Source organism: Bombina bombina, chromosome 3, assembly GCF_027579735.1.
Source record: "Bombina bombina isolate aBomBom1 chromosome 3, aBomBom1.pri, whole genome shotgun sequence".
In the NCBI taxonomy this organism is placed as follows: domain Eukaryota; kingdom Metazoa; phylum Chordata; class Amphibia; order Anura; family Bombinatoridae; genus Bombina; species Bombina bombina.
This window is the reverse complement of record NC_069501.1, coordinates 80,515,649-80,534,393: the sequence shown is the minus strand read 5'-3', so window position 1 is coordinate 80,534,393 and position 18,745 is coordinate 80,515,649. Positions and strand designations below refer to the sequence as shown.

At 36.7% G+C, this 18,745-nt stretch overlaps 1 protein-coding gene across 1 annotated transcript in view; it reads left to right on the top strand.

The window, feature by feature from the left end:
- Positions 1 to 8,757: 8,757 nt before the first annotated feature.
- Positions 8,758 to 18,745, top strand: part of BCL9 (BCL9 transcription coactivator) — a 346,838-nt gene continuing 336,850 nt past the window's right edge. Inside the window, 1 exon segment of the mRNA XM_053705893.1 lies at positions 8,758 to 9,427. The gene's annotated coding sequence lies outside the window, so the exon portion shown is untranslated.

Below are 18,745 nucleotides of genomic sequence, written 5' to 3'. Positions count from 1 at the left end.
ATTAAATAATAGCATTTAAAAATAAATAAATAATAATAATAGTAACAGGATGAAGCAGTTATGAATGGTTAAAGTTAGCGGGTCTGGCAACTGCCGACTGGAGTAGACGCTATTATGTAGAGCTCCTCAACCAAGCGTTGTACTAAAAGATTAAAAAGCTGTTTTTCTCACTCAGAAAATGACCAACTTTTGCTCTACCGCAACTTATATCTACGGTAAATCTACTCCAGCTCATTAGACAGATATTTTAAGGACATAGCTCCGACACAAGGCTCCTACATGAAGCGGCTCTGAGACCCTCAGAAGTAAGATGCCATCTTAAGCCTCTCTCTGCAACGCAGTGCAGTGTAATAATTTAATATAAGGCTGCAAAACGAGCAACAGGTGGATTGCCTAGTAGGAGAAAGTCTGGACCTGCAACCGGACTACTCCTCTCTTCACTTTTACCGTACCTGCCTTGTTTAGTTTTGTATTGTATATTCAGAGCTGCTGATCCCCCGAACCCCCCCCTTTTTTGTTTCCCTTGCTGGTATCTGGGTCACAGCTTTGCTAACGGAGCATATTAGATAACAATCTCTGCAACCCCTGTCGATGGCTGACATTGTGTGCCCCTCATACCTCAACAAAGATATGGAATGCAGAGAAGAGCGGGAGTTCATGATACTCCAACGCTTAGATGATCATTTCGCTGACCTCCGACAAAGCTTGCTAGCAGTCATGGAACTAGCGAGACATCTACCACAAGCTCCACAGACAACCCTACAACACGGAAGCCTGGAGATCCCCCTTCAGATTACTGGAACACAGACCCCAAGAGAAGGTAAAGCACCTACTGGCCAGAGTCCCTCAGAGTTTGTGGGTGAGCTGCCCCACATTAAGTTTCTAGATACCGGGAAAATACCTGATAGCGGGCCAAAGGACACACTACACACACCCGCAACTATGATTGAGCCGCATACTCAAGAGATCTTCAACTGAAATGGAGAGAAATTGCTCATTGGGGACTTGGTTTCATTTAATGCTCCTTGCAGCTCCCATCGCCATCCCACGAGGGTCTTCTCTGCCCTTCTGCTTGAACTCGGAAGGGCCCTGGGACAAACTCTGAGCCTCATGTATGAACTTTATCGATCTGGCCTAGAGGATTCAAAATCTGGTATTGGCTAGACGACCTCATAACCTCATATTTGCTTCTAAGTGGTGTACTGGGCATTAATTATCCCCAAGTTTAAACAACCCTTTTCCCTTCCTATGTTATGCTACCAGTCTCATATAGGCAACAACACCGTTAAGTTATATTGTGTGTTTTTATATTATTCAACAGGCTGTGGTTTTAGCAGTGTCTGCTATGTCTATTTTTTTTTCCTTTTTTTTTTTTTCTACATATTGCATGATGGGGGACATTTATTTAAGTACTTAAATTGTTCCTAAGTGTTAAAGATTTGACTAAGAGATCGCTGAATTAGCTATTTTCTTCTAGAAATGACCCCTTGCAGTTGAAACTTGACTCCTTACAAATCTCATGCATACAACTACACAGTTTAGATCAGGGACTCTGCTCATTCATTAAAGGGACACTGTACCCAAAATTTTTCTTTCGTGATACAGATTGAGCATGAAATTTTAAGCAACTTTCTAATTTACTCCTATTAGCAAATTTTCTTCATTCTCTTTGTATCTTTATTTGAAATGCAAGAATGTAAGTTCAGATGCCGGCCCATTTTTGGTGAACAACCTGGGTTGTCCTTGCTGATTAGTGGATAAATTCATCCACCAATAAAAAAGTGCTGTCCAGAGTACTGAAACAAAAAAAAAATCAAATAATGATAGCAAGAGAACGAAGAAAATTTGATAATAGGAGTAAATTAGAAAGTTGCTTAAAATTGCATGCTCTTTCTGAATTACAAAAGAAAAAAATTGGGTACAGTGTCCCTTTAATGGGTGTTACTCGAGTTTTACATTTCCCATTCATGCTCTCCTATCATACACACCTATGCCTATAACTCTATGACTACATATCTTTGGGCACCAACCAGTATCACACCACCCCATGGGACCACTTCATTTAGAGATAGTAAAGGTACATCTCCAACCAAAGATTACTAATTGATATACATAGCTCTAGACAACATACCCCAGCGTTCTGACTTATCTCCAATTCCCTAATCCCTTCTACTGCTCCTTTATTTTAATGCCTTTATAACCCTAGATACCAGAAATCCCTACTCGAGCGCCTCTAGCCCGCTGCATTTTTCCCTTACTCCCTTCTTACTCATGTAACTGACATTTAGCATTTATTCCTACATTTAACTGGTCCAGCCGTCACCCACATAGCAGTTACCCCAATATTTCACAAATTAAAGAAAAAATGAGGTTTTAAACGTTCAGGCTCTATGATTTAGCTACTTATCACTTATTATAGTATTCCTGAAGCTCTCTTATTTCTTTTACTATATTCCTAAGAAGGACTTGGACTTTCTCTGAGACAGCTCTGCCTTTTAATTGATAATTAACCTATGCTGATTTAGAGATGCTGATCCCTATAGCTACCGCAGAGCAACATTTGTTTAACACTCATAAGTCTGTAACACCTTGCTATTTATTTTTGTATATGTTGTGTACCTCAATAAAAATCTTTTACAAAAAAAAAAAAAAAAAAGTTAGCGGGTCTGGGGTGTTAGAAAAAAAACGGCACTGAAAAGTGCCTTTACATTGCGGTCTATGGGTGAACTGTGTGTTCTCTATAATTATATATGTACATCGCTGCTCGACTTACTCCCTTTGCTGCGCTAGGTTCTCATGCTGTGTCTGATGGCATGAGAATGATGCTCCCATTTTTTACAGTTAGACACTGCTAGTTCATGTGTGTCACATAGATAACATTGTGCTTACTCCCGTGGAGTTATTTAAAATGCAAGTCTGTCAAAAGAACTGAGATAAGATGGCAGGTTGCAGAGGCTTAGATACTAGGTAATCACAGAGGTAAAAAGTATATTAAAGGGACATTCCAGTCAAAATTGAAATGTGCATAGATGAATTACATCTTTGAAAAGAAACATATTTGCAATATACATGTATTGGCAATAATGGTTCTAGTTAAAGTTATCACTGTTTTAGTGTTAACATTTTTCACTGCACGTGATTTTCTCAGTGCACCAGAATTTTAAATACTGTAGCTGTTTAGAGCGCCAGTGGGGCTTGTATCAAGTCAGCAATTAACAAGCTGAGTCATTACCAAATGGTACAAGCATCTTAGGCTCTCTGAGCAAGTGCTTTGTTTAAAATGCTGGTGCACAGCTATAACTTTTATTAGAAGCATTTTTGCTAATACATGTATATTACAAAAATGCTTCTATTCAAAACTGAAATGCATCCATGTGGACTCCAATCTTGGCTGGAATGTCCCTTTAATATAACGGTGTTGGTTATGCAAAACTGGGGAATGGGTAATAAAGGGGTTATCTATTTTTTTAAATAAAAATTCTGAAGTATACTGTCCTTTTCAGTGAGTCATAATCTTTTTGCTGCTGGTGTGTATATAGGTGTATTAATGTGTAATTATGTGTTTATATGTGTATTAATGTGTATTTATGTGTTTATATGTGTAGTAATGTGTATTTATGCGTTTATATATGTAGTAATGTATAATTATGTGTATATATGTGTATTTATGTGTTTATATGTGTAAATATGTGTATTAATGTGTATTTATGTGTTTATATGTATATATATGTGTATTATTGTGTATTTATGTGTTTATATGTGTATATATGTGTATTAATGTGTATGTATGTGTTTATATGTGTATATAAGTGTATTAATGTGTATTTATGTGTAAATATGTGTATCAATGTGTATTTATGTGTTCATATGTGTATTAATGTGTTTATATGTGTATATATGTGTATTAATGTGTATATAGGTGTATTAATGTGTATTTATGTGTTTATATGTGTATATATGTGTATTAATGTGTATATATGTGTATATATGTGTATTAATGTGTAATTATGTGTTTATATGTGTATATATGTGCATTAATGTGTATTTATGTGTTTATATGTGTAGTAATGTGTATTTATGTGTATATATGTGGATTAATGTGTATTTATGTGTTTATATGTGTAGTAATGTGTATCTATGTGTATATATGTGTATTAATGTGTATGTATGTGTTTATATGTGTATATAGGTGTATTAATGTGTATTTATGTGTATATAGGTGTATTATTGTGTATACATGTGTATATGGGTGTATTAATGTGTATATATGTGTATATAGGTGTATTAATGTGTATTTATGTTTTTATATGTGTATAAATGTGTATTAATGTGTTTATATGTGTATATATGTGTATTAATGTGTATTTATGTGTATATATGTGTATTAATGTTTATTTATGTGTTTATATGTGTATATATGTGTATTAATGTGTATTTATGTGTATATATGTGTATTAATGTGTATATATGTGTATTAATGTGTATTTATGTGTATATATGTGTATTTATGTGTATATGTGTATTAATGTGTATTTATGTGTTTATATGTGTATTAATGTGTATGTATGTGTTTATATGTGTATATATGTGTATTAATGTGTATTTATGTGTATATATGTGTATTAATGTTTATTTATGTGTTTATATGTTTATTTATGTGTATATATGTATATTAATGTGTATTTATGTGTTTATATGTGTATTAATGTGTATTTATGTGTATATATGTGTATTAATGTTTATTTATGTGTTTATATGTGTATATATGTGTTTATATGTGTATTAATGTGTATTAATGTGTATTTATGTGTTTATATGTGTAAATATGTGTATTAATGTGTATTTATGTGTTTATATGTGTATATATGTGTATTAATGTGTATTTATGTGTTTATATGTGTATTAATTTGTATTTATGTGTATATATGTGTATTAATGTGTATTTATGTGTTTATATGTGTATATATGTGTATTAATGTGTATTTATGTGTATATGTGTAAATATGTGTATTAATGTATATTAATGTGTATGTATGTGTTTATATGTGTATTAATGTGTATTTATGTGTTTATATGTGTATATATGTGTATATATGTGTATTAATGTGTATTTATGTGTTTATATGTGTATAAATGTGTATATATGTGTATTTATGTGTTTATATGTGTATATATGTGTATTTATGTGTTTATATGTGTATATATGTGTATTAATGTGTATTTATGTGTATATATGTGTATTTATGTATTTATATGTGTAAATATGTGTATTAATGTGTATTTATGTGTTTATATGTGTAAATATGTGTATTAATGTGTATTTATGTTTTTATATGTGCATGTATGTGTATTAATGTGTATTTATTTGTATATAGGTGTATTTATGTGTTTATATGTGTTTATATGTGTATATATGTGTATTAATGTGTATATATGTGTATATAGGTGTATTATTGTGTATATATGTGTATATAGGTGTATTAATGTGTATTTATGTTTTTATATGTGTATATAGGTGTATTAATGTGTATTTATGTTTTTATATGTGTTTATATGTGTATTAATGTGTATTTATGTGTATATATGTGTATTTATGTGTATTAATGTGTATTTATGTGTTTATATGTGTTTATATGTGTATATATGTGTATTAATGTGTATATATGTGTATTAATGTTTATTTATGTGTTTATATGTGTATTTATGTGTATATATGTGTATTAATGTGTATTTATGTGTTTATATGTGTATATATGTGTATTAATGTGTATTTATGTGTTTATACGTGTATATATGTGTATTTATGTATATATATATGTGTATTAATGTGTATTTATGTGTTTATATGTGGGTATATGTGTATTAATGTGTATTTATGTGTTTATATGTGTGTATAGGTGTATTAATGTGTATTTATCTGTGTATATGTGTATAAGGGTGTATTAATGTGTATTTATGTGTTTATATGTGGTTATATGTGTATTAATGTGTATTTATGTGTTTATATGTGTGTATAGGTGTATTAATGTGTATTTATCTGTGTATATGTGTATAAGGGTGTATTAATGTGTATTTATGTGTTTATATGTGTAAATATGTTGGAAAAATGATGCTGATAGACTTGCTCGCAATAAAACGAGGAGCAATTAAACCAGGTATGCCTGTATACACTTTTTTTCATACAAAGATAACTGCTTAAAACTGATCATTATTATCCAGACTTTTTCAAGAGAAGTACAAATTTGTTTAAAATAAAATGCAAATAAACCATAGGTAAATGTCTACAAACTAAACACCTAGATTACGAGTTTTGTCGTTAAAGCTGTGCGTGACTAACGAGCAGTTTATGCTCACCGCTCACCTACAGTAACGCTGGTATTACAGGGTTTTTTAAACCCGGCGTTAGCCGCAGAAAAGTGAGCGGAGAGCAAAATTTAGCTCCACATCTCACCTCAATACCAGCGCTGCTTACGTTAGCGGTGAGCTGGTGTAACGTGCTTGTGCACGATTTCCCCATAGGAATCAATGGGGTAGAGCCGGCTGAAAAAAAAACTAACACCTGCAAAAAAGCAGCGTAAAGCTCCTAACGCAGCCCCATTGATTCCTATGGGGAAATAAAAGTTATGTCTACACCTAACACCCTAACATGAACCCCGAGTCTAAACACCCCTAATCTTACACTTATTAACCCCTAATCTGCGGCCCCCGCTATCACTGACACCTACATTATATTATTAACCCCTAATCTGCCGCTCCGGACACCGCCGCCACCTACATTATACTTATGAACCCCTAATCTGCTGCCCCCAACATCGCTGCAACCTACATTATATTTATTAACCCCTAATCTGCAGACCCCTATGTCGCCGCAACCTACCTACATTTATTAACCCCTAATCTGCCGCCCCCAATGTCGCCGCCACTATATTAAATGTATTAACTCCTAAATCTAAGTCTAACCCTAACCCTAACACCCCCCTAACTTAAATATAATTTAAATAAATCTAAATAAAATTACTACAATTACCTAAATAATTCCTATTTAAAACTAAATACTTACCTATAAAATAAACCATAAGCTAGCTACAATATAACTAATAGTTACATTGTAGCTAGCTTAGGGTTTATTTTTATTTTACAGGCAACTTTGTATTTATTTTAACTATGTACAATAGTTATTAAATAGTTATTAACTATTTAATAACTTCCTAGTTAAAATAAAGACAAATATACCTGTAAAATAAATCCTAACCTAAGTCACAATTACACCTAACACTACACTATAATTCATTCCCTACATTAAATTAAATTAATTACAATTAAATAAAATAAACTAAAGTAAAAAACACCCCCACTAAATTACAGAAAATAATAAAATAATTACAAGTTTTAAACTAATTACACCTAATCTAACCCCCCTAATAAAATAAAAAAGCCCCCAAAAATAATAAAAATCCCTACCCTATACTAAATTACAAATAGCCCTTAAAAGGGCTTTTTGCGGGGCATTGCCCCAAAGTAATCAGAAGAAAATAGAAGTTAAGACCGCTGCTTCATAACCTGTCTGTCTGCTCTGTGGCCGCGGACAGCAATCAACCCGATCAGATACGATCGAGTTGATTGACACCCCCTGCTAGTGGCCGATTGGCCGCGAATCTGCAAGGGGCGGCATTGCACCAGCAGTTCACCAGAGCTGCTTGTGCAATGCTGAATGTGGAGAGCGTATGATGTCTGCATTCAGCGATGTCTGTCTGACATGAACCACTGATCGGATCATGTCGGACAGACATTTGATAAATTTGCCCCATAGGGATGATCATATAAACCATAATGGTTTTAGCTCATATTCACCCCATAAACTGTATGTCTCTCTTACATCTGGATGCCAGGGATACTTAGGGCTAGATTTATCATAGCTGAGGCGTACAGGGGCACGTATACGCGCCCCTGTACGCCTCAGCTCGCCTGTGGCGGGGCGAAATTACCCGTAGGTAATCAACATTGCACACAAGCGCAATTTTGCGCTCCCGTGCAATCCCGCCCCCTGCCCGCGCAGGAGCTGTCAATCTCCTCGGTCGGACTCGACCGAGGAGATTGAATTTCGCCACCTTAGAGGTGGCGAAGAGCTTAGGGAAGCAGCAGTCTGGTGACCGCTGCTTGATGAATCACAGCGAGCGAGTTCTTGTGAGAACTTGCTGCCGTAGGGGCTTGATAAATCTAGCCCTTAGAGTGGTCATAGGACCTCAGACAACCAGGGATTTGTAATAGATTTAATAAATCAAACATTTAGAGAGCATAGAGGTTGGAAGACAACATGACATAAAATGACCGCTGGCTCAGGCCTTGTCTGTCAGTGTGCATGCACAATGACATGAAAATGACTATAATGGGTTCGAACCTGTGCTATTTGTTTGAGGTAAAATGATTTGGAAAGTAGACTAATATCGTATAGCAAATATGAAATAAAGTTTTTTTTTTTTTTTTTTTTTAAAGTGCCTTAAAAATATCTTTAATTAACCATGTGATCAAATTTTGGTAATTAAAAATGACATTTTAGCTCATTATGTAATGCATGATTACATAGAAATGTTTTACTTTGCAAATCCTTACTTCAGATTTTGATGGTTTGCAACACACTTACGAACAACTATTTTTGAACGTGGACATTTGTATTATTTAGCTGATATGTTGTGGGAATATATGTGTGGGAATAGTCTCTTTATTTATGACTGTAGCAAAAAAAAACGTGTCCTGCGCTAAGGGACAAATCTGTGCAGTTGTCAGCACTGCTTGCTAGAGAGGGGGAGGTGCTGTCACTTTAAGAGCAGCGGAGACCCAACTGGGGTTGGTGTGAAGGGGGAGCAATGGGGTGGGCGGTACCACACGCCCCCCGAGGAGGAGGAGAGAAAGGCGCCTCTTCAACTGGGAATAAGGAGGTGGGCGGTACCACTCGTCACGGGCACAAGGGGGCAGAGATAGGAGTGGAATGTTCATGTGGAGGGAGTATGGGGAACGATAGAAATGAGTGGGGATAGAGAAAGGAAGATCAAGTGAGACGGGGCGTGGCTATCCCGTGAAAGGGGCGTGGCTACACTTCGCACGAAGCAGCGCTGAGGATAGGGGAGGAGGAAGGCACCACTTTCAGGAGCCGGAAAGGGGGAGGGCAGAAGAACAAGAAGGTGGTGGTGGTAATATTGGTAAAGGGGGAGAAAAAAAAAGACAATGGAGCTTCTGTGTAGCTGCGGGAGATTAAAGCTACCGCCGACCATCTTGTATTACCTGGTGTGAGGATAAAAAAAAACCGAGGGACCCTGGCAGATCGGTATCAACGATACGACTATACCTACTATCCCTGACCTGGCCTCCCCTGTCTCATTCACTGGCTTTCTCGATTCGCCTCACTTGGTACAGCCCGAGGCGCGTGCCGGTAAGTGACGGTTGGTGGTGTGTGTGTATATATTTATTATGAGGGGTGCAGAATGGCCTCGCGGGCGCCGCTGTCTCGCGCACTACTGGGGGTGGTCTCGCGGACTCGTCTAGCTTCTCTCACTCAGTCTCTCCGTGGGCGGCGGAGAGGGAGGAGGCGGGGGAGGGTCGCTGCTCCTTTCTCTTCCCCCTCCCCGCACTGGGGGTTAGAGTAGAAAGTCGGGGGGCCCACGTTTCCCTCGGTACTTTCAGCTTGGTTACCTTAGTGTTTTTTCCCCCCATAGGCCCACTCTAAAATAGTCAGAAGTCGAAAACATTAAGAGACATATAGCTTGTTATGACCGAGACAGGAGCTAAGGCCCTATGATACAGAGTGGACACTTGCACAGAGATTAGACCCAGTTTTAGGTTCAGAGCATAGGGGTGATTACTATGTAGCAGGCCCATGACTTATGGCGATGTTGTAAGATGCAATTCCTCTGTACATGCTCAGGTCTAGATAAGTCTGTGGTGCCAGATTTGCCTGTAACTCTGCATAGTATTGCTTTGCCAGCCTCACTGGCACTCTGAGGGTTTAGAAGTTGCTGCAGGAATGAGTACAGTTCCATAATGGGCACTATGTAATGATAGGGGCCTGTCTTATTATCCCTGGGCCTATTGGCTTACAGTTTCCCAAACATCGTTCTGGAAGTTAAAACAAATCTTTTGGCTCACTTCTTTCAATGTTACAGCTGTGCACGTATTGATAAGGCTGTAATCTGGCTCTGACACTATGGTTTATACTATATGGCATATGATGAGGAGTAAAGTGTAACTTAGGGTTGTTATGAGTGCTGGTAAGGTTGGACATGATACTGGAACTGTCTGAACACTGGTACTGGTAATGATGAGTACTGCTGGTGACTTCATACTCTTTAGAAGTATTCGGAAGTGGAATTTAATTGGATTCATTTCATGATGTCTGTAGAGATGGTTGGTGATTGTTATTGTGTGGTGGTTGGAAGTTGACATGTTCATGTGTAGCATAATAATGGTAGCTGTCTGTAAGATTTGCCAGCCAGTGCACCCCAAGGGCTTGTTTTCTCTAGTGGAAGATCCTCTCATAACACATTGTGGGATTTGTTTCTTGTAGAATGGCACATTTAGCATGATGCAAACCCATGTAAGCATGCCAGGGTTACACATGTGAGTGAGTTTCTCACTGTTGAACGTCCTTCAGTTATACCAACAAGTGGCCTCCTGCTAAAAAGGTTTTCACAAAAAGCTTATTTATAAAGGAACATTCCGGTCCAAAATTAAATGCACATAGATGAATTATTTCTTTAAATAGAAACGTATTGGCAAAAATGCTTCTAGTAAAAGTTATCACTGTTTTATTGCCAACATTTTTCTGTGCATGTGAGGCATAGCTAGATTTTCTCAGTGCATCAGCATTTTAAATACTGCTGCTGCTCATAGTGTCAGTGGGGCTTGTATCATGTCTGCAATTAATAAATGGAGTCATTACCAGATGGTACAAGCACCTTAGGCTTTCTGAGTAAGTGCTGTTTAAAATGTTGTTGCACGGTGCATACTTAAAGGGACAGTCTAGTCCATGATTCAGACAGGGCATGCAATTTTAAACTACTTTCCAATTTTCTTTTATCACCAATTTTGCTTTGTTCTCTTGGTATTCTTAGTTGAAAGCTAAACCTAGGAGGTTCATATGCTAATTTCTTAGACCTTGATGGCCGCCTCTTATCTGAATGCATTTTGAGTTAATCTCCCCTAGCGGGTGTTAGTTCATGTGTCTCAAATAGATAACACTGTGCTCACGTACATGGAGTACCTAGGAGTCAGCACTGATTGGCTAAAATACAAGTCTGTCAAAAGAACTGAAATAAGGGGGCAGTTTGCAGAGGCTTAGATACAAGGTACTCAGAGGTAAAAAGTGTATTAATATAGCTGTTTATGCTAAACTAGGGAATGGCTAATAAAAGGATTATCTATCTTTTAAAACCATAAACATTCTGGCATAGACTGTCCCTTTAAATACACTTTTTAACAGCTATAGCTTTTATCAGAAGCATTTTTGTTAATACATGTACAGTACGTTACAAAAAATGCTTCTATTAAAAACTGAAAAGCATCCATGTGGATTCCAATTTTGTCTGCAATGTCCTTTTAACTGCAGGTGTTCACATTTTTGTATTGTTACTTTCATTAATTGTAACATTTTAGCTTTTGATAAGCTACAAAACTAAGTAAAATTATACAGATGAGATAGTTAACCCTTTCGTGACTGGGTTAAAGTGTCTACATGTAGACAAATTGAAACCATGCGATCGTGCACACAATCGCGAGATTTCAATTATTGGATCGCGTCTGGGGCGTCCCTACAACCCTAGGAACGCCCTCCAGACCGCGATCAAATCCTGTAAGCACAGAAGGCTTCAGGACAGCCGTTGGCTATGACGTTCTATTCAGTCATAACGGTTCTAAAGCCCAGTGTAATTATGACGTAAAATAACGACATTAAATGGTTAAACCCCATTTCATATATTTGCATAGCCAAAAAAATATATATTCTGGGACCTGCGTCTTCCAGGATTTGTTGATCATTTTAAATAATTTGGTTTTATATATATATATATATATATATATATATATATATATATATCATACACTCCTTATGTCATACAATATACCTGACCTGTCATAGTGATGGTTCAGTGTTACTTTGTCTTACCATTGGAGTGCAACACATATCTTGAGAAATTTAGTTGGACTTAAAGGGAAAGTCTATTTGAAAATGTTTGTTTAAAAAAAAAAAGATAGATAATCCCTTTTATATATTCCCCAGTTTTGCATAACCAACGCTGCTACTTTTCCCCCTCTGATTGCCTTGTATCTATGCCTCTGCAGACTGCCCCCTTATCTCAGTGCTTTTGAAAAACTTGCATTTTAGCCAGTCGGTGCTGAGTTATGCATAGCTCCATGGGAGTGAGCACAATGTTACCAATATGGCACACTTGAACTAGCACTAACTGTTAAAAGCTAATACAATGCACTGCTAAGAGTTGTGGACTTCAAGGGCTTAGAAATTGGCATATGAGCCTACCTAGGTTTAGCTTTCAACAAAGAATACAAAGGGAACAAAGCAAATTTGATGATAAAAGTAAATTGAAGAGTTGTTTAAAATTTGCATGCCCTTTCTGAAACATGACTGTTTAAAGGGACAGTCTACACTTAAACTGTAATTGTTTAAAAAGATAGATAATGCCTTTACTATACTACCCATTCCCCAGCTTCGCACAACCAATATTTTTTATATTAATATACTTTACAACATTTAAACCTCCAAATTTCTGCCTGTTTCTGAAACACTATAGACGGCCTCTTAATCACTCCCCCCCCCCAGCCGGAGACTGCTAGTTCATGTGGGCCATATAGATAACGAATAGTTATTTAAGATTTAACACAACACAGTACTAAATGAAAGTCAATAGATAATAAATAAAAAGTTATGTGCTCAGGGGGCTGTCAGAAGATGCTTAGATACAAGGTGATTCCAGAGGTAAAAGTGTATATTAATATCACAGTGTTTATGCAAAACTGGGTAATTACAGGTATTTATCTTTTAAACAAGAAATTTTCTATTGTAGACTGGCCCTTTAATTTTGACTTTACTGTCCCTTTTAAAGTTTTAATGTCTCCTGAAGCTGTGATCAATGCAAGGAGGTCAGAACAAGGGCTGTGTTTTAATGACTTTGAGGGTAAATCGGTGCACTTTAACACAGAATACAACTATTTGTGTTGGTCCTCTGTATAAATCAGCAATACTTGAGTGTGGTATGTTATGGTTTTGTGGCTTAGACGAGTATGTCATTCACTACTGTAACTTCTTCCTGTTCTGCTTCACCATTAGGGAGTGTTTATAAGAATTTATGCTAATAACAGAAGTAGATAACTGAGTAAGCAACATACGTAGAAGACACTAAGCTATAATTACCTTCTCCTGAGGACAGTGAATGGGATACATAATAAATCTTGTCCGATTCTCATTACATCACAAGCCCTAGTTTACACTTCATGTTGAGGAATCATCATACTAGGAAGTTTTTCACTCTCATTAGTGTTACATTTGAAATTTCATATTATAATAGTTATGTTGTACGGTTTAATTTCAACTTATTTTTTATTTTTTTTATTTTAAGATGTCTTCCTAAAAATGTGTCTAAAATTGTGTGTTCCAACTGTAAATTCTCCCTCCAAGAGCAGCTACCTCACATAGTAGCAATAAGAAATTAGGAAAAGGACATTTGTATATCACATAAAGTATCGGTAAAATAATTTGATCACTTTGTTGGCTAAAATCTAGTGAGTGTGCCTAATTGTGTTATTTCTGTGTGTGTGTATATATGTGTGTGTGTATCTATCTATCTATCATCTATCTATCTATCTATCTATCTATCTATCTATCTATCTATCTATGTGTGTATCTCTCTATACTTTTGTTTGTAAATGCTAGCAGTGGCCTGGATTATTATATTGGGTTTTCTTTACATTGGAAGCTTTAAAATTATCCAGGTTTAGGCCACCTAAGTAATAAAACATAACTAGTGACTCTTCCCTGCTGCACAAATGTGCACTCACTTAACTGCTTCTCAGCCATGTTCATTTATTAAAGTGAAACAAAGCTGTTAATTACCCAACTGTTTGTTTCTGCTTGCGACCAGCAGTTCTCTGTGGCTCCCTTTACAGGGGTTAAACACACAGAGCTGCAGGGTCACTATTGCTAAAATGGCATGCTCTAACAAATAATAACATGCCTCCCCCCCCACTATAATGCTTCTTTATCCTTTTAGAATATTGGTGGTATTGGCGATTCCTAGACAAATCATTGATAGTCAGACTACCAGTGAAGTGCATCAGTATTGTTATCCTGCCCCGACAAGTGGCCCTTCACAAGTACATTCACACAGACATGCAGGTTTCTTCTGTTTTTTGAAGGATGGATACACGTTGAAGTAAAAAGAGAGAAGTCAATCCGTTTCCAGAAAAGTGTCATAGAATTTGTTTATTAATGGTGTACTGTAGGGATTGATACATTTTACATACAATGTGATGTGAATAAAAAAAAGGTAGTCTAAGGTAAAACCACCTTTATCCTGCATGGTTTTAGTGTGGCAGACATGACGTTTTTGTTTTTTAAACTGAAAGCAGAATTCTGATCTGTTTTAGACATTGAGGTATTTTAATTGTTTTATAAATAATTTAGAATTGGCTACTACATGTGACTGGCACTACTGATTGGCTCACTGACCGTGTTCTTCTCTGGAGCTGCAATGCTATTTGGACGTTACCTATGTTTTAACCTCTTTGCGGGATTTAAACCTATACAGTATCTAGGATGAGTAATACACAAATTACAGGCTGATAAAATTTAGTTTATACTTTTTCATCAAAATGTCCATTTAAAGTGTATGTGTGTGTATATGTGTATATATATATATTTATTATTATATTTTTTTTTTTTCTCTACACACCCCTGTTAAAATGTCAGGTTTCTGTGATGTAAAAAAATGAGACAAAGATAAATCATCTCAGAACTTTTTCCAACTTTAATGTGACCTATGAACTGTACAACTCAATATTTTAGGTAGAGGGAAGAAAAAATATAAAAATAAAATATATGATTGCATAAGTGTGCACATCCTTAAACTAATACTTTGTTGAAGGACCTTTTGATTTTATTACAGCGCAGTCTTTTTGGGTATGAGTCTATCGGCATGGCACATTTTGACTTGGCAAGATTTGCCCACTCTTCTTTGCAAAAACACTCCAAATCTGTCAGATTGCGAGGGCATCTCCTATGCACAGCCCTCTTCAGATCACCCCACAGATATTCGATTGGATTCAGGTCTGGGCTCTGTCTGGGCCATTCCAAAACTTTAATCTTCTTCTGGTGAAGCCATTCCTTTGTTGATTTGGATGTATGCTTTGGGTCGTTGTCATGCTGAAAGATGAAGTTCCTTGTCATGTTCAGCTTTCTAGCAGAAGCCTGAAGGTTTTATGCCAGTATTGACTGGTATTTGGAACTGTGGGAATGGTGTTCTTTTGGTGATGTGCAGTGTTGTTTTTGCGCCAAACATATTTTTTGGAATTATGGCCAAAAAGTTCAACCTTGGTTTCATCAGACCATAACACCTTTTCCCACATGCTTTTAGGAGACTTCAGGTGTGTTTTTGCAAAATGTAGCCTGGCTTGGATGTTTTTCTTCGTAAGAAAAGGCTTTCGTCTTGCCACTCTACCCAGAAATATGAAGCCCAGACATATGAAGAATTGAGATTGTTGTCACATGTACCACACAGCCAGTACTTGCCAGATATTCCTGCAGCTCCTTTAATGTTGCTGTAGGCCTCTTGACAGCCTCCCAGACCAGTTTTCTTTTCGTCTTTTCATCAATTTTGGAGGGAGATCCAGTTCTTAGTAATGTCACTGTTGTGCCATATTTTCTCCACTTGATGATGACTATCTTCACTGTGTTCCAAGGTATATCTAATGCCTTGGAAATTCTTTTGTACCCTTCTCCTGACTGATACCTTTTAACAATGAGATCCCTCTGATGCTTTGGAAGCTCTCTGTGTACCATGGCTTTTGCTGTGGGATGCAACAAAGAAAATTTCAGGAAAGTCCAACTAGAGCAGCTGATCTTTATTTGGGGTTAATCAGAGGCACTTTAAATGATGGCAGGTGTGTGATGACTCTTATTTAACATGATTTTGAATGTGATTGCTTAAAGGGCCACTGTTAGTAAATTTTTTCTATGCCTGTTACTAACTACCCCAAATACGCTTTTTATCAATAGCATTTCATTAACATATCTCTACCGTATATCAGAAATCTTGTCTGCAAATTTTAATTGTTTTCCAAACCCACTCAGTGGGTATCCTTTGCTCTGTACCAATCCGTATACAAAACTTAGGTTTCAAAATGGCGCTTTAAACACAAAGTTGTTGGTTTAAGTATTTTGAACATGGAGTGCTGAAAATAGTGGGCAGGATAACGTGACATCATCGGCGAATAAAAGATCTAACTTTTAGAACGTTATGAAACTTCATTTTGGAGAAAATATAGGTCAGTAGGTTTTAATTAATGTTTATTAACTTTAATATGTTAGTTGTTTAGCTTAAAAATTTTATAACAGAAAGTAATCCTTTAATTCTGAACACAGTTACATTCCCAGTTATAAGAGGGTGTGCACACTTATGCAACCACATTATTTTAGTTTTTTTTTTTGTTTTCTTCCCTCCACCTAAAAGATTTCAGTTTGTTTTTCAATTGAGTTTATAGGTCACATTAAAGGTGGAAAAAGTTCTGAAATGATTTATCTTTGTCTCATTTTTTTTACATCACAGAAACCTGACATTTTACCTGGGGTGTGTAGACTTTGTATATCATATATATTAAAGCATTATCTTAGTAAGAGTAATATAAAAATCTGTTCAAATTTTTGTTTACAAACTCGTGGAAACATGTGACTGTCCCTCCACAGAGCTGTATGGGTTGTATAGTGTATACAAGAAAACACTTCCTGTTCCTATGTCAACAATTGTTTTGCATACAGAAAGTCACAATTTAACTTAAATGTATTGGACAGAGCATGACATTTTAAACAACTTTCCAATTTAGCTATTTTCCCAATTTTGCTTAGTTTTTTTTTATCTTTAGTTAAATTGTAATCCTAAGTGAACTCTGGATCATGCTATAGGCGCTGTAGCTCCTAGTCCTATACCAACTGAATATTGAAGAACCAAATAAATGAAGCCCATAGAAAGTATTACAAATTTGTAATCTATCAGACAAATTGTTGCACTATAGCTTTGCTGATGAGTGTTTTATGCAGAGCGAAAAATGTCCATTTGTATAAATAACACAAGTCTATAGGTTCGCCATCACTGACTTAGACTCTGGGCAAGCTGTGATGGGAGCCATACTCAGCTGTAGCTTTATTATTCTTGCACAGGCCATACAGAGCAGAGAGGCCTATGCACACATAACTTTATCCCTTCAGCTGTAGCTCTAGACACAGGAATGAGGCAGCTGTGAACCTGTGCACACAAAGCCGCCATGCTATGTGAGCTGTTACTAGCTACAACCTGTGGTCTGCACTTACCTTGTCTGTGCCGCCTGTCCCCTCACTTTGCTGTAGTCGCAGTCTGTCATCATCTCCACCTCCTTGGGCTGCCTCTCAGCCGTCATGTTTTCTGGTGGGGGGTCTAGATAAACTCAGGTGGCCGTGAGACATGCCCACCTCCTCCAGCTTGCTGCTGTCGGTCACACCCACCATACCTGGCTAGGAGTGTGCATGTCTGAAGCAACACTCTGCGTGTGATCTATTATTGCCTCATTTGTCCTTGTTTAACCGAGAAGCTTCCTGTGCCTTTCACCCCCTGATGGTGGCCCAGGGCTTGTGTGCCAAGAGGCCTCTGCGTGCCAGCTGTGGAACACGTGCCATAGGTTTGCCATGACTGTGCTATTGTCTTTCATCATATGGTGGCAGTGTTTGCAACAGTGTGTATGACAATGTTATACATAGTTGCAAATATTGCTGCCATAGATTCATAAAGACACATGCACGCTCTTTTACTCTTCAGCAAAGGGTACCAAGAGTACAAAGCAAATTTGATAATGGAAGTAAATTGGAAAGTTCAGGTGTAAGCAGAATAAGCCAAAAAGTTAGTAGCTAGGAGTAAAATTGCAGGCCCATTGGTAGCTCCTGAATGTTATCATGCCCTGGTTTACATATCACATTGGTTGTATAGAATGTTGAGGTTCCTTTTATAATATGTCATTCTTCTCCATAGGAGTAATTACACTAAAGAACTGTTATAACAGAAAATCTTCACTTTAATAAAACAAAAAAGTGTAATACCACATTATATACCTGTTTGCTGGGCATCTGGTGAAGGAAATGATTGGTGTCTCACCTTCTTAAAGGGACATTCCAGCCAAATCTGAATCCACATGGATGCATTTCAGTTGTGAATAGAAACATTTTTGTAATATACATGCATTAGCAAAACTGCTTCTAATAAAAGCTATAGCTGTTTCAAAAGTGTATTTAAGTATGCCCCATGCACTTGCTCAGAGAACCTAAGGTGCTTTTATGATCTGTTAGTGACTCAATTTGTTAATTGCTGACACGATAAAATCCCTACTGGTACGCTGGTGTACAGAGAATATCTAGCTATTATGCCAGTGCTTGACAAATCTGTTTAAAAATTAGGAGCCAGTAAGAATATTTAGGAGCCAGACATATTTTTAGGAGCCAGAC